The 17,445-nt window shown below is 48.8% G+C and overlaps 1 protein-coding gene across 6 annotated transcripts in view; it reads right to left on the bottom strand.

The window, feature by feature from the left end:
- Window positions 1-15,610, bottom strand: part of Atp2b3 (ATPase plasma membrane Ca2+ transporting 3) — a 73,881-nt gene extending 58,271 nt beyond the window's left edge. For 5 of the 6 annotated variants that reach the window (XM_037199328.1, XM_028888587.2, XM_028888589.2 and 2 more), the window contains exon 1: window positions 15,374-15,456. The gene's annotated coding sequence lies outside the window, so the exon portion shown is untranslated. Of the gene's footprint in view, window positions 1-15,373 lie in introns of all 6 variants that reach the window. The other variant, XM_037199330.1, reaches the window with a different exon arrangement.
- Window positions 15,611-17,445: the final 1,835 nt, after the last annotated feature.

Raw genomic sequence — 17,445 nt, 5'->3', positions numbered from 1 at the left:
TGTTCTGGTGCTAGAGCCAGGTCCAGGACTTAAAGCATCAGTCCATTTGGATGGACAGGAGGTAGAAGCCTGGGATGATCTGGTACATGCTTCTACCTTGGGCCCCCTCACCGCCCACTAGTATCTCCCTATGGACTCACCAAGTTAGGACTCTTCTTCCAGATATGACTAGAGCTCAGCAGTGTGACTCACTGGGGGTTTCTTGAATTAATAGGTGCTGGTCTCTCTATCTCCAGGCACCTGGAAAACACCAGCCTGCCCGTGTAGTGGAGAAAAGAGATCCAATCCAATAGCAGGAGCAGAGGCCTAACCCCTGCCTTATAGTCAGACATCCCAGTCACACTTGCACACTGGGTGGGGCTTGGGGCCCAGCCAGGCAGCAGGTGGGGAGAAGGTCTGGGAGGAGGGAATCTTGTAAGGCAGCTGGCTGTCCACTCTTGGGTCTAATGATGAGGCAGATATAGGCTTGGCTTCGGGCCCTGGGGGTGGTGCTTTAATCCTTGATTTCCCACATCTTCCCTCTCAGCACAGGGCTCTTGTCTTCTTGTTCACTTCTGCCCCACCCCTCTGCTTGATGCACCTTGGTGACCACCCAAGGACAAGGCATGCATGCAGCCAGAGAGGGGGAGGGAAGGAACCAGGCAGAAAACAGCCTCATTAATATTTCAGAGACACTGTCACTGCAGCTCTTGGGCCCTCACAGCCCCACCACTTTTGCTGGTAGAGAGAGGAGGATGGGAAAAGAGAAAGAAATAAAACCGAGAAAACAGATTTAAAGGGATAGCCTCCCCCCACTCCATTCTGTCCTCCCCTATTCCTGGTACAATCTGTGCACACTCTGCTGTTTCTGCCACTGCTGCAGAATAGCTCTAAGCCCAGAAGTGCTTTGGGCAAAAACAATAACAACAGAAGAGGGTCAACTGTCACCATGGTACCCTGCTCCTTGCTCACTCACCCACCTGCCTGAAGTTATGCCCTTGCAAGCAAACCTGGAGAATGGCTGGTGACTTTCAGCATGGCAATAGGGACCCCACTCATTCTACAGAAAGACAGATACACATAGGAAAAGTAGAAGTCCCTGTTGAGGATCCAGCCAAGGAATATAGATCCCAGAAAAACCCACACCCAGAATCATGGGGTTGGTAGGGATCCAGACATTTCTTAATTTTACCCTTGCTTGTGGGTAGGTCAACCTCAAACTGATGGCCAGTCACTTTAGTCTCACCTAGGGCAGCCCAGGCAAGATGTGCATGGCCTTCCCTACCTGGAGAACTGCCTGCTCCAAAAGGGAGTTTGGGACCTCCACCCAATATAATAGCCCTCAAGAGCATCCCTTGCCAAGCCAAGTTTGTGACTACATATTTGTCTGCTTTCAGAGGTTCTGGGAGTGCCCCAAGCTCTACAGTCTAAAGAGGCCTCAGGACAGAATGATAGATACTGCAACCACAATGCAGTACAGCATGGCAGTTTCTGAAAAAAATTCAGCATCGTATTACAGCAACTCCTCATCTCATAAGAGTAGGAGGCAGAGACCCACAGACACTTGTAGCCCTGTTTGCAAAAACTTTACTCACTATAGCCAAAAAGTGGAAACAGCCCAATGTCTATAGATGGACGACTGAACAAACAGATTGGGTCTCTCCATTTGCATATAATGGAACATCAGTCAGGGAATTATCACACATGCTATAATGTGGTTGACATAAAAGGACAGAGCCTGTCTGGACTCACTTCTGGGAGGTCTTGAAAGTCACCAGCCTTATAGAGACAGGCAGTAGGATGATGGGTGCTGAGGACTGGGGTCCGGATGAGGAGCTGGTGTTTTGTAGGGCTGAGCTAAAGCTTGGGACAATGATAAAGTTCTGGAGATTGATGGTATTGATGGTGGTACTGCAGTGAGGATATGGGGCATTGCTTTCAAGTCTTTTGGCTCTAATGGTGGAGATGTCCTGTTTTGTGGTGTGTGTGTGTGTGTGTGTGTGTGTGTGTGTGTGTGTGTGTGTGTGTTCTATAATGCCAAAAGAAAATAAACCCAACCAGCCACTTTTCTCATTTGTGTCCAAGGTAGTAGACAGGAAGCCTGAATGGTCTGCTGTGGTGTCCTAAGTCATATTGTCTCACCCCTGGGCAGGTCAAATCAGTAGTCCATTCTGCTGATTTGGAAATGAGCTTTTAGGGAGAACCCCCTTAGGGAAATGTCAACCTAAGTAGCCCTTTCCCCATGTGCCCTACTCACATCCCACAGCTTCTTTGTCCCCATCCCTGCTACTTGCTGGCTGCTGCTACCATTATTGCCCACCTTCTTGGACCACTTTTGTTTCTGTCTTGTGGTGCTAGGGGCAGATCCCCTGGTCCAAGAATTCTAAACAAGTGGTCTGCCACTGTTATGCTCCAACTTGCTCTTCTGATTGGAAATGGTTGAAGCAAACATGTAGTCCCTTTCTTGTAGCTACTGACAGAGCTTCCTTGGGAGCAGCAAACCCAGTCCATCCTCAGAAGCGATGATCTAATTACTTGGGGAAAGCCTGGCCTCAAGATGGGTGAATTCTGTTTATAAAATATGCCTTTGGAAGCAGATCCTGGTGGTCAAGACTTGTGATTCCAGATACATAGCAGGCTGAGATGGGAGGATTGAAAGTTCAAGGCCTGACTGTTCTGTAGAATGGATTTAAGGCCAGCCTGGGTAACTTAATGGGACTCTGTCTCAAAATAAAAAAAAAATAATAAAAGGAAGGCTGGTGGAGTGGTTTGAAAACAGCCCCCAAAGGAAGTGGCACTATTAGGAGGTATGATTTTGTTGGAGTAGGTGTGGCCTTTTGGGGGGGGAAGTGTGTCACTATGGAGGTGGGCTTTGATGTCTCATTTATGCTCAAGATATGCCCAGTGTCTCAGTTAACTTCCTGATGCCTTTGGATCAAACTGTATGACTCTCAGCACTAACACCATGTCTGCCTACACACCACCATGTTGCACCATGATGATAATGGACTAAACCTCTGAAACTGTAAGCCACCCCAATTAAATGTTTTTCCTTTATAAGAGTTGCCATGGTCATGGTGTCTCTTCACAGCAATAGAAACCCTAAGACAGTTGGGAACACAGCTTCATGGTAGAGCTCTTACTTAGCCATCATGAGGCCCCGAGTTCAACCCCTAGTGCCAAAAATGGCTTTGGGAAGTGCTAATGAACCCCTAGAATGTTCTGGAAGAGACTATATGATATTTTGCTAGCTAGATGTCTTGCTGTCCAGTCCATGACTGTATTTTTGACTCTCTTACAGCTACATATGACCATGTAACTACACTTTGGCCAACTTAATATAAACAGAAGTGACTGGGACAACTTCAAGGTTCAAGTTGAGGCGTGAAAGAGAAGGGACATGTTCTTCCCTGCTCTTCTTCTGCCTGCTGGCTGAAATGCTGATGTGAGGATCAGGTGGTAACAGATATCTTGTGTCATCTTGCACATGAATCTATGTGTATCATATAGGAGCCCACATCCCTATATACTAAGAAGCCATCACAGCAGACACAGATTATGCAGCTAGACTTCTGTGTGAGCCAGGAATTAACTTCTTTGCTGACAAAGCTGCTAATATTCCTGACCTTCACTAAAGAGGATAACCCCACAACCTAAAGAAATTGGAGATGCAGAGGGAAGAACTAGAGCCTCCACCTTTACTATGTGCCCAATTCAGGCCTGGTTATGGGGAGTTAGGAGGCTTTCCAAACTTTCCAGGATCTGCCAAATCTCACACTTTCATGGGTTCCCTGTAGCATGTGATCATCTGTAGCCTGGCTCCCTCTCACCTGTATTATTTGACACTGTCCTAGATGTTCTAGTCAAAGCAGAGAGAGAAGACAGGACCATAAGAAAGAGAAAAGGTCAGTCCTGTCATGTGCAAGCCAAGCCAGTGGGCCGTGTTGAGTACTGTGCATTGTGTGAATGATTATGATTGCTCTGCACAGTGATGCTCTATGTCAAGGGATGAGGATGCCTATTGTGGCATCTAAGGAATAGAGATTGAGGTGCTTATTCAGGGTCATATTTCCAGCAAGGAGTAGAGGCTGATGTAAACTTGGGTAATCTAGCTTCAGATTCTGTATGGCTCTTCTGCTAAGTGACTGCCCAGAACATCCAAGAAAGCAATGGACACCTGATTAGAACCAATTCAAAGAGTTAATAAAGTGGCTGGATAGCTTGTGTCCTTGTGCAGCTCAAGGACTGGCTGCAGAATCATACAGCCTATCTGGAAACAGGACTTCATTTTTCCTTGCCGATTTGGTATGCATCCAGTGCAGTTCTTCATGGGGCTTGATCTGTTTCTCTGGAGGCTTCCCCTGACCATTGGGCCAGGGAAAATAAAGCAGGGCAAGGCTCTTTGTTCAGTCTGTCAGTTTTGCTTCACATGTCTTTCCCAAACCTTTTACCTTTGTCTATCCTGAAGCTGATATCAGCCAGACCCCAGAGTTCAAAGGTCAGGACCAGGCTCCACTGCTGAAGCCAGAACATTTCGCTTTGCCTCAGGCTGGGGCCTCCCAGGATGTTTTCCATTTTAGGGGCCATACCTAGGCCTGTTTGGATCCCACATGGCTCTGGGGTCCCTAGAATATTTTTGTGGGATGAGTCAACATGCCCACACAAGTGGTTCTTACAGTGCTGCATGGCCCTGAGTTACAAAGGGAAGTTAGAAACTCCCTTCTGGCTGGGGCCATGCAGTATGGTTACTGGGGTCATGACTCTACATGGAGAAAGGGGACAGTCATTTGTTTTCTGCCAGAGAAGGCAGAAGCTGAAAAAGGAGAGAGCTGGAGAAGCCGATGGGCAGGAAGCATAATGACACTAATTATCCAATTACAGCGAGCTGCGCGGCCAGAGAGCTGCATTGCAGCAGGAGCCAAGTCAGGCCCGCGCCCCGCCCCCACACGCTTCTTGCACACGCAGGCCCTCACTTCCCTCCTGCCCTGAAGCACAGACAGCTGGGCCACCCTGTGGTCTCTAGAGAGGCAAGGAGACCAAAAGCAACCATGGCTAGCCTCTGTGAAAGCCTCCTACCCAGGAGGCAGCAGGTTCTAATCCTCCAGCCCTTCATATCCAGAAAACTTCCTGCTGGAAGGAAGGACACCCAAGTCTCCCAGCTCTTCTGGCTACTGTGGTACCAGTCCAATCCCAGAGTCATCCTAACAACCAGAAACAGCCAAGGTCTAAACAGGTAATTAAGGAAATTATAGACAGCTGGAAGCCATTGGAAAAGCAGGGACTAGATAAGAAGACTACGAGGACGTGTGTGTGTGTGTGTGTGTGTGTGTGTGTGTGTGTGTGTGTGTGTGTTGCTTCTGGAAGCAGGTTAAAGTCCTTGGCCAACAGGCAGAAGCAGGGCTATGAGGAATTCACTGCTGTCAAGGTCAGCAGTTGGAGGTGTAGGGGTCCCAAATGCTCATAAAGTAGTCACTTTAGGCCACTTTTGTTACTTAGCTTACTCACCCAAAGGACCAATCCCATGTGGAAAAGGAGCTGTAAAGAAATGGGCTTTTCACTGTGTGGAGTTCTGAGGCCACAGGGGTCTCAAACCTACTTTTCTTCCCTTTGAAAAATTCTTGACCATGGTATTCTTAGCAGAGAAGAGGGCAAGGGTACTGGGGATAGAAAAGACTAGAGATGGGAATCAATTGTTACCGCTACCTCTCGGACCCAGAGGCAAAGGCTCAGCACACTCAGGTCTCAGTATCCCTTCCCCAGGTTGTCCAAAACTGCTGCCTGTTGTCAAATGCAGTAACAAAGGAAGAAGAGGCTAGTGATCCATGGTGGCTCCAAGAAAGGACACCTCAAAAATTACATCTCAGGGAGGGTCACCTGAAATGCTGCTAGGCACAGCTCCAGCATCCTTACGAACCCCAAATGGCTGTGATGGCAGGACCTGAAGGTCCCCCAGGGCCTGGCTGCCACTGGGATCACATGGACTGAGCTTTGTACCACAAAGGTCATGCAGTGTCCATGGGGTGGCCTGGGAGGGGCTGGGTCCTGAAGAGGCCCCTTCACATCAGGGCACATGAACACTAAGTCAGGGGTCTAAGTGCACTCCCTCAGCAGGCCACAGAGGCCATCAGGGACCCAAACCAGGCCCTCCTCTAGGTTCTCCCACTTGCCCTGTAGATGATCATGCCTTGTGAGTCTGAGAGCTGGGAAAGGCAGTGATAGGTAGTGAGGCAAGGCTTCTCCCTGGGAGGTAGACATGTAGAGTTTCTCCCACTCCTCCCCTAAGGTGATCCCAATGGTGTTATGGTTCTGCTTCCTCTATAGAAGGGTATCAGGGAACACAGGAGACAGCCAGTAGCTCAAGAGTTCTGACCATGCCTAGACTCACATGCTCAGACAGCCCAATGGACCTCCCATGGACCATCAGTCCAAAGATTCTAAGTAGCCACCCCCAGGGCAGCCCTGTCTCCTCCTTGGACCCAAAGAATAGAATATGGTGGCTATTCTTGCTTTTCTCCCCAGGATAGGTAGGGCCTTTTCCAAACAAAGGTCCAGCCAATGTTCATTGAGCTGGGGGCCAGTGAGTCATGGGTCACAAGGGAGACTAGATTGTGTGAGACAAGTGCTGAGGACAGAGTTGTTCTGTCCAGGTGCCATATATGCCCCCCTTCCATTGTTTTCTGCACTAGGTTCCCATTCCTAGTGGCAGCCTCCCTCCTGGAAGTCCCCAGGAATGGAGAACCCTGGACCAGCTGTTCCTAGGCCACAGTCATCCCTTCCAGACTTGTGGCTCCAAGCCAAGATGTAGTGTGTCTGGTCCCATATCTACTGGGAGAAATGAATCCCATGGGGATAGGAAAGGACCCTTGTGCCTGAACAGCCAGCCAGCTTGAGGCCTGAGATGTGACATAGAACCCTAGCTCTGCCATGGAAACAGAACAGTGCTCTGAAAACATCAAATGGTTTCAGCAGTGCTGGCCTAAGCTGGAGCAAGAACCTTTCCCTTCTCTGTCATTTCCCATGCCACCATCATGGCCCTGGCTATCCATCCGTGCAAACTTTGGATCAGCAGTATCAAACCAATCTCAACACATAACCTGGGTCTGGCTCATGTCAAAACACCAGAGTGCAAATAATTCTGAGTTCTGGGATAGTCCAGGGACTAACAAAGTTCCAAAGTGAGTTCACAAAGGGAAAATGGGAATGCTCATTCTCAAATACTTTTTATTCAGAGAAACAAAGAGGCCAGTGGCCAACATTCATCAGCTGGAATGGAATAGCCACAGAGCCTTCTCCATCTCTCCTTTTCCTTGATTCCCTCCGTCCTTTCCTGTTTGTTTTGTCTGGAAGCTCTGTTTGTAATTTTGCTGTCCAGGAACTCTAATGATACCAGCGGGCATGTCAATGGGGGGTATTTTGAGGGAAAGATGAAAGATCCAGTATAAATTCTCCAAGAAACAAGGGACTTGATAAAGGAATGGGGCTAGCAACCTGGCTGAGGGGACACAATGCTTTCTCATCTCATAGTCGTAAAAATGAATTTCTTTTTAATTAAATGAGGTTCAGTAACTACAGCTCAAGGGCCAAATCCAGCAAAATGTGCTTGTGAATAAAGTTTTATTAGCACATTGTTGTACCCATTCATTTTCATATGGTCTGTGTCTATATTTGTGTTTCCATAAAGAGCATGGTAGCTGGGATAGAGACCATGCACTCTGCAAAGTGGAAAATATTTACCATCTGACAGTTTACCAAAGAAGATGCTGACCCTGGATTAGAGACTTAAATATTTTACCAGCTGTGGGACCACATAGTTGTAATTCCAGCTATTGCAAAGGCTGAGGCCAAAGGGACTGCAAGTTCAAGGCCAGCTTGGGCAATAAATTAAAAATATAAATTAAAAAGAATAAGGAAGGATGTGGGTGTAGCTCAGTGGGAGCATGCCCAAGGCCCTGGCATCAATCCCTAGTATAGAAAGAAAGAAAAAAATTAAACACCTTAAGAAACATAACTACAAGCTGGGTGGTGGTGGCATGCGCCTTTAACCCCAGCACTCGGGAGGCAGAGCCAGGTGGATCTTTGTGAGTTCGAGGCCAGCCTGGTCTACAGAGCGAGTTTCAGGACAGGCACCAAAACAACACAGAGAAACTCTGTCTCGAAAAAACAAAAAACAAAAAACAAACAAAGAAAAGAAACATAACTACAAAAGAGGAGGGAGAACAAACCTAGATAGTTCTTAGAATTTTGTAAAGAGATCATGTAATGGGGCTGGAGAGATGGCTCAGTGGTTAAAAGCACTGGCTGCTCTTTGCTGCTCCTACAGAGGATCTGGGTTCGGTTCCCAGCACTCACATGGATGCTCACAACCACAACTCCAGTTCCAGGGCATTTGATACCATTTATTGCTTCTTTCGGCACCAGGCACAGATATATAAATTAAAAAATGTTAACTAAATAGAAGAGTTCTGTAAGTCTAGAATCCACATGAGACATCAGAAAAGTGTATATCATATGAGTTGAAATAAATCAAAAGGTGAAGAATCAAGAGGTTAAAATGTTTTGCAGCAAATATATCACACCATTATTTCCCTTGTATAAATTAATTCTCATTTCAAATACACAGGAAAAACATTGAAAAACTCAGCAAATAAAGTTAAGACCAGATATTTTACTAAAAACAAAATAGATCCAATTGAGAAACTTGTAGAAATGTTCACCCTCAATGGCAATTAATTGAAGACAAAACAAAGTAGATGTTTTCTGACCTAGATACCTATGGCAGCTTGTTTGACTGGAATACCTAAAGCTGGCAAGGCTGCAGCGAGTAAGCCCTTCTGGCACATTCAGAAGCCCTTCTGGAGAGCCACTTGGCAGGCTGCACTGTTGTCTGGGTCCTCTCTCTCCTCAGGACAGAGTGAGTGTTCTGTCCCAAGATGCTCAGTAGAGTCTCATGCAAAAGAGTGAAACAAATCCAGCTGCCTAGATTTCCAAAAATAGCCAAATAATTAAGTGAATTACAATCTCTTGAGAGAATACTATTTAGCCATTAAAAATTTTAATTACTGAGGACCGCCCAGATACATCAGTGTGCCTGGTAAATAACTGTCAAATACGTGAATGATCATTTGCAGTTTCTTTGTGGTACAGTTCAACTTGACTTTTTTTTTGTGGTAAGTACCTTAACAAAGTAAACTATGTCCATTTTGGAAAAAAGTTAATTTAGGAAGGGATTATATTAATAAGAAATACTTATGTGAAGTAAAAAATAGATCACACAATTGAGCTCATGGTTTAATTACAGTAATGTGAAAATAAATAGTTTATGCAAAGAAAAGAGAGCAGAAATAAGTCCAATAGAATGGAAAACTGGCTTGCACTTTGGTAATAGGATGAAGTGAAGAGGAGCTTCCTACATCTTAGACTGTTTTGTGTTTTATTTTTCTAATAGTCAAAAAAGAGTATGTCTATAAAACATTAGTTTTTTTTTTTTGAGATAGGGCTTCTCTGTGTAGTTTTGGTATCTATCCTGGATCTCGATCTATAGACCAGGCTAGCCTCAGACTCACAGAGATCTGCCTGACTCTGCCTTCCGAGTGCTGGGATCAAAGGTGTGAGCCACCACCACCCGGCAAGCATTAGTTTTTTTTAAATAGGAGGAACGTAAATGTAGCTGGAAGTTTTCCTGTATCCTGCCCAGTCCTGCAGCTGCTCAGACCCAAATAAACACATAGAGGCTTATATTAATTATGAACTGTATGGCTATGGCCTATGGCTCAAGCTTCTTGTTAGCTAGCTCTTATAACTAAACTCAGCTCATTTCTATTAATCTAGATATCACCACATATTCCATGGATTTACCTGTGTGTTTCCTGGATGGTGGGATGGCATCTCCTCTGCCTTTGCCTTTCTCTTTAGGTGCTGAGTTACACCCTATCCCCATCTTTCCTTTAAGTATCTTCCATTATTATATTCCTCTATGTAAGTATGTATTTGTCACGACTGTGGCCCTGGCGGGACATAGGAAATCTTTTGACTACATAAATGTTATTTAAAAAAAAAAAAAAACCCGGACAACACCTTACCCCTTTATACAGAGCCTCCTGGGCCGCTGAGCTGTGGCTTCCCAGTCCTGACTCCTCCTCCTAGCTACCAAATACAAGGGTGCCCTGAGTACATGTTGGAGACTAATGAGGACTATCAGGATCTTGTAGTGTTAGGATTTGGGGCTGACTCCAAGTTGGGTGTGTAAGGGCCCCTGGAGTCAGCAGGATGCTTGGCATAATTATTCCACCCCTCCCAGATAGATCTGAACTGGTTCTTATGAAGCATCACTCTGGCCCTAATGAACTCTTCAAGGCATAAATGAGCTGATCTGGAGTGTCCACATCTGCTTCCATTACTCCCTTTCAGGGAATCAAAAGAGAGTGGCTCAGGATCTGTGTAGGGACTTTCCACCTTGCTGAGCATGTTGGAATGACTAGATAGTCTCTAGTTTCTATGACCAATCTAGCAAGCACCAGCTCCATGTGGCTCCTGAGAAGCTGGAACTCAGGCTGTCTAGCTTAGTCTGAGTTGCTTAGCCAGGATGGGCAGGGCAGGGGTGAAGCTGGGGGCTGAGCTCTGAGAGATGCAGCCTGGCCTCACAGCCTCCACCCAAGCTGCTGGATCCAGCCAGCTGGGTGCTTTGGTGGCAGTATATTCTTTGATGAACACAGTGAAGCACATTTGCTATGTGAGGGTGGGAAACACATTTGCTTTCCTCACTGCTCTCACAGAAGCAGACACAGGGCACAAGGGTCACCACAAATATGGTTGAATGATTATGGAACAGAGTCCCCCAAGGGCCATCACACCAATAAGATGTGGCCTCTAGCATGGCTGGACACATCTCAACAATAGAATACATTCATCCTGGCACCTTGTGCCTTCAGTTGTTAAGCCCTCTGATCAGAGCCTAGCTAATCAAAGAACACTTCCTCAAATGTTCATCAGTGCCCAGAACTCCCCCAGGGCTTCATTTCTGGTAGGTTTTCTGGGAAAGCCTGAGCCATAGTTGGGCTACTAGTATCTTGAATGCCACAGGGAAGTGCCATACAGATGGCTTCAGGACCCATGTCAGGACTTAGTTCTGCATACAAACTGAGATGGTACCTTTGGACAGCAATGGGAACATTTATATTCCTCATCTGATAGGGAAGCCAGCAGCCATACATGGCTACTAAGTACTTGTAACACGTTCAGTGAAACCAAAGATGGGGACTTGTAATTTTACTTTAATTAAATTGCCACTTGTGGCTAATAACTGGCACATCAGTGTTGGTTTAGAAAGTGTCTCAAGACTGTGGCTCATGAAAGAATTCATTTGAAGGAATGGTTGTCCATTTCCTGGGAGAACCAAGAACAGTGGGTTCTATATCCCTTTGGCACACTTCAGACTTAGATGGCTCAGTGCTTAGGAGCACTTACTGCTCTTGCAGGGGACCCAGTTTTGTTCCCAGCACCCACATGTGGTTTGCAACTGTCTGTAACTATAGTTTTGGGGGATCTGATGTCCCTTCTGATCTCTACGGGCTCCTGCATGTACATGGTATGCACTCACATGATGCACATATATACACTCAGGCACACACACATACACATAAAATAAAAGAAATAAATATTTAAAAAGAAAAAGCAAAGTTTGAGGTAAATGACAGTATCTCCCATTTAGACACCTTTGGTTTGGGCACAAGTCTCTGGAAATGTTTTGGTCTCCAAGAGAGTCTACTTCCTAGCCTCAAGAAGTCTGCTTGAACCATGTAGCTCTAGTTCAGTTTTGCCATCTACTCAGCCATGTGACCTTGGACTTGTTCCCCTCCCAACCTTGGCACAGTCTCAGGTGCCCAAATTCCTCTACATTTGAGAACCTCCTTCTCTCTGTTCTGGTGATGTGTGTCTCAGACCTTTCTCCCCAGGCTTCTCCCAGGCCTGCTGCCAGTACTGTCCACCCAACAGAAGGTACCCCAGCAGGGGAGGACTATCCAGCTGGGCACTGTTGGCCTGGCTTACATTGGCCCAATCAGGCCAGGGAGGAGGGCTACAGTGAGGAGCTGGGAAATGATAGGGGACAAGGAGGAACCATCTGTACATTGCAGGTCTTCATTTCCCATGGCCAGCCTGGGGTACAGCTAGGGCTCACTCTGAAGTCAGAGATGGCACTGAAGGGTCTTCAGGGGGGCTTTGGTGCCACAGTCCAGGTCTCCATTCATTATCTGCTCTTCTTCATGGGTGTCCCTGAAGCCATCACATAGATAATTTATTGAAAGTAAACCATTCTCCATGTGCTTTGGATAGGTAGAAATCACCTTTTATCCTTTTTTTCTCAGTGGGTACATGGGTGGGGACACCAATATCTCAGCTTCTGAGCTGCAGAATGTTCATAAGAATCTTTAGCTCTACCCCAGAAGTGTTCCCCAGACAGTCAGCTCAAATACTCAGTGCTCTCCTCAGTAAAGTTCAATACATACTTCTAGAGACAATGGAAGAAACTTTTGGAGACATCATAACAGGTGGTTTTGCCATCCTCTGACTGTGTGACCTTGAGCAAGTTACCTAACTTCTCTGGGCCTCAGTCTGATAAACTGTCAACTATAGATAACAGCACTTGCTTTATTCAGTTATTATTTCAATGAAGGGCAGGACAAAGGATGTCTGTGGAGTACTCGGGACAGTATCTGGCACAAGGTGACTCCCATTGTTAGTGTTATCATTATTGCTATTTGATTTGCTAGTAACCTAGGATGGAGACAGTAACCATTTCTGAATCACAGGCTCCACCAGTATAAAATCAGAAGGGTTATATACAGTACACCAACTTGCTCTGAGAGGTGGAAGGGATCAGGGCAAATGGCTGGAGGAAGCTGGACCTGGCTGCATTAGTTCCAAGAATCCAGATAAGTTCATTTCATAGCAGCCATGCTCAGAGGGGCTTTGCTAGCTCATTAAAGCCCCCTTTGGATACCTCTCTGGCTGGCTGGGCCAGATTGGAATACTGTGCAGTGATCCACAGACTGACCTCTCCTGCTCACTGACTAGTTTCATTCACTGGCTAACTTTTCAGCTCTTCTGCTCTCTCGAATGTTTCAACCTAGCATCTCCAGCTAGGAATCCTGAAATGTCAGTGCAGGACCTGCAAGGTGTATCCTGCTCCACAGATTTAGATAAGGAAAGGGACTCAGCCAAGGTCACAGAAAACATCAGGCATAAAGCTGGCACCATACCCTAGAGCTCCTGTCATTAGGGACAAAGATAGGTGTCTGCCATAGGCTGTTGGTGCCCCTGGTTGCCCCCAGGGGTTCATAGTGGCATTCCCTCTGCTGAGGCTGGCATTCTTCCAGCATACTCCCAGCCTTGGGGGCTCCCTTCCCTGAGGACTGGCTCTCCTTCTGGCTTTGTGCAGAACCCCCTCCCACAACCGCCCTGCTCCCATCTGCCTTCCTCACCTCCTCTGTGCCAGAGCATGGCTGCCCTCCCCTCAAACCACCTGGCAGGGCTGGGATTGGACCAGATGGAGCTGATCAAGACTGCCTGTGCCCTTGGCCCTCTCCCGCCTCGAGGCTAGTGGCAGGCAATCGATGCCCCAGGACCACAAGTGCCCAGTTCCTTCTGACTGACAAGCTAGCTGTTCTGGTGAAGACTTGAGGGGTCAGCTTCACCCTTGGCTCCTCTGCTAGGCCTAATCTGGGCCCCAATGGAACTTGGCAGACTCTCAGACTACTCCTCCAGGCTCCCCTTTCCAAGCCAGGAAGCCTTATTTTCCTTGTCTATGAAGGGTGGTGGTGGTGGGTGTAAACACATCAGTTTATGAATATGGTTGATGGAAGGCTCCACCAGGGGGTCCAGGAGCCTGCTTAGAACCATGTGTGGATGCAGGAAGAGCTCAGGAAGGGGGATGATATGGCATTATTCATACACACACGCCCCATAGATATACAGGAGCATCCCCAGTTATCTGCTCAAACAAAACAAAGGGACCTCCATCTATGCCCTCAGTGTACTGCCAAGTCTCTACCCTTCTGGAGCCTCAATGATCCTCTCTGTGAAATGGGGACAGAGGTCAAGACTTTGCATCTTGTTAGTGAGTCTGCAGATCCAGCAGAATCAAGGTCATGAATGTGCCACACAAAAACCAAGTGTCCACTTTGTCAAACCTATGCCAGGCACCTGGGAAGTCATGGTGATTAGGAATCAAACCTTTTGCTTAAATGGTCACACACTAGGAGGGGCAAGGGCAGAGATCCAGAGCCCAGAACTATGGGTGGTGTTGTATATGTAGGTGGCATCTGCTAGGCTGGTGCCTAACTCCTTGTAGAGAAGCTAGGAGAGACTGGGGTGGGGACTTGATCATGGAGCACCCACTTTAGGTCAGAAACCCAAGGCCCCATCTGTGAATGTGAAAGAAGTAGTAGCCTTATTTGGGGTCTGGCCTTGGAGTGGCAAACATTCAGTGAGGAGTGGGAGATCCTGGCCCTGCCTACCTTGCAGCAGGAGAATGACAGAGGTGTGCCAGAGCTCCCAGTCTAGGAGTTCCTGCCTGTCTGTTCTGCCTAGGTGAGGCACCAGGACCCTGAGCCCTGACCCTGCCTTCTGCCTCTCCCCTGTTGGCTGAGTCACTAACCCCATAGTGGCTCACAGGGTAGGGAGAGCGGGTCATAGAGAGAGGAGCCGGTCTTCCTGGGCTCCAGAGATGTTGCCAGTGGCTCCACATCCCAGAATAGCAGAGCTGGAGCCTTCAGTCCCAAGAACACTGAGGCTCCCCATCACAGAAACCCTCTGGCCAAGGTCACACAGGTGAGGAGAGGAGCTGTTGGCAGAGATGAAGGACTTGTTCAAGTGTGGCTCTGCCACTTCACTTGCCCGTGGCACTGTCCATGCCAGCGGCAGGGTCAGCTGGGCAGCTATGTGGGCGTGCAGGGAACAGTGTAGGAACATGTGAGGGGGAGGATGACACAGAACGAGGAGGCGGGGGAGGGGTTGCCTTGAAGCCCTGAGAAGGTGTGTGCGCAGGGGCTAGACTCTTGGCCCAGGCCTGGCACCCCTGGCTATGCCTGCTTGGAGCCCCAGCCCACAGTCCCCAGCGGCCTTGTTCCCTAGACACAGATGCGCGTGCGCACGGGATGCGGGTTGCAAGGTGCGGGTGCGGGTGCGGGGTGCTCCCCACCAGCTCTGAGGCTCGGGGTGACACGCACCCCTGTTGCCGCAAGGACACGCAGGCCCGGCCCTTAGGGAGCAGGTGCCTTGGGCGGGATCCTGCGTACCCCCACCTGCCGCCGCGCCACCTGCTGGGCCGCCCTCTCGCCCCCGCCTGCTAGCGCGCCCACCCCTTCTGCTCCCGCCTGTGCGCCTGGGCACCACTTACCCCGGCATGGGCACAGCCGCCACCGCGGCCTCTGCTCTGGCTGTTGCTGTTGCTGCGGGAGGGCGCCCGGAGGGCAACGATCCGCTCCAAGGACGGAGAGGCCCGGGCACCCGGCGGCCTGACCAGCAGTGCGGAGCAGGACCCTCCGCGGCAGGCGAGGGCTGTGTCCCAATGCTCCCCACGCTCCGCACCAGCGGCGGCGGGCGACGCTGCGCGCTCGACTCCAGCCGCAGCTCTAAGCGCGGAGGGAGGGAGGAAGGGGTGGGGGAGGGAGGGAGCCGGTGGTGGTGGCGGTGGTGGTGGCAGTGGCGGTGGTGGTGGTGGCAGCGGCGGCGGCGGCGGCGGCAGCGGAGGAGGAGAGGAGGAGGAGGAGAGGAGGAGGAGGAGGAGGAGGAGGAGGAGGAGGAAGAGGAGGAGGAGCGGATGGAGGGGCAGTGCACTGGTGAACAGGCTCTGGGGACAAGGTGCTCCTGAGCCTTGCGCCCGGTGTGCGCCCTTCTGTTCCCAGGATGCTAGGGAATGCCAGCACTTCCTAGCCTGGCATAGCCCTCCAAGGACACTGGCAGAATAGTGGTGGGCGTGGTTAGAGAGTGGGGCCTGAGAAGATGCTGGTGCAGAAAGCCCCCTCATGTGACTGGGGCAGCAGGTTGTCATACCTCTCAAGACCCTCTCTACCCTTGGGGTTTGGAGCTGATTTGTAGCTTGGGGTCTCTGGGCTCTTGGTGGGCTCCTGTGGTTGGTGGTTGTCTGAAACTGCCTGGTAAGCGATGGGAGTGCAGGCATTCAAACACATTTTCCCAGAGGGAAACTGGAGCTTATAACAGACTTTCACTCTATGACCCTTAAAGGTTATCAAGTGAACACCATTTTCCAGGACAAAGTGGGCTATGCTGCACACAAGTGAACACCCACAGGCAGATACAGGGGATACTCTAGAGAAGACACCCACATGCACCCGCCAAAACACATGCACACCAATGAGGGCAGCCACCCTTGTGTGCCCTTGGACTTCCAGAGGGGAGCTGCACTTGCTACTAGTCTTTGTAGCACTGAGCTTTCCAGCTGTTTGGACAGCAGAAACTGACCCCAGATCCTACCTTGCTTTGGTCTGTGAACAGGGTTAGGGGCTGAGGAGAAGGCTATGGGCTAAACCTTGGGGTCACTTAACTTGTTGGAGCTCCTGGAGACAGAGAGGGAAAAGGCTGAACACACAGGGCACCAAGGGAGCCTATGCACCAGTCTGGGATGGGTGATGGGGATACAATGGTGTCTACTGAAAGGGAGTGGGTGGCAGACAGTGACTACTCAGATTGTTGGGATAAGGGATATGGGGGAACCATTAACTGGGGATGACATAAAATGGTTACGGAGTTCAGAGAAAGCAGTTTTTGGGGCGCTGCCACCATGTAAAACACCTATCTGAAGTACAGGAAGGCACTGCTGTGGTCTCATGTTGGGCCAGAGAAGGTCACACCCCTATAGCCAGCCCCTCCTCTAGGAAGCAACTAGTTCTGTGGAAAAGCCCATGAGATCTGGTGTCCTAGAAAGTCAGGGTCAATACTTGCACTTCTCAGTACAGGCAGACTACTTGCACACTCACATACACACTCATACAGTTACCCCACATTCACACAACATGAGCACTCATACATTCACACTCACTTCACACCAGCATGCATACTCACACAGCCACTCCACACTCACCCAATATGAGCACTCATATTCACAGCTACCCCAAACCCAATATTCACACTCACTTGCTCATCTACACTCACACCCAATATGCTCATTCATGTGCTTACTCACACACTCACCCAACATACACACTCACTCATTCACACTCACTCACATTTGCCAAAATGCACACTCATGTGCTCATCCCAACCCACATTCAACCAACATACTCACATTCACCAACATGCACATTCATATGCTTACCTACAACCTACACTCACCCAACATGTATACCTAGGTGCTTGCTCCCACCCCACAGTCACCCACCATATACACTCACTCATTCACATCTACGCACATTCACTCAACATACACACTCATTTATAGCCACCCAACAT

This window comes from Peromyscus leucopus, chromosome X (genome assembly GCF_004664715.2).
Source record: "Peromyscus leucopus breed LL Stock chromosome X, UCI_PerLeu_2.1, whole genome shotgun sequence".
NCBI classification, from domain to species: Eukaryota; Metazoa; Chordata; class Mammalia; order Rodentia; family Cricetidae; genus Peromyscus; species Peromyscus leucopus.
The sequence above is the reverse complement of the archived record's forward strand: the minus strand, read 5'-3'. Positions and strand labels throughout refer to the sequence as shown.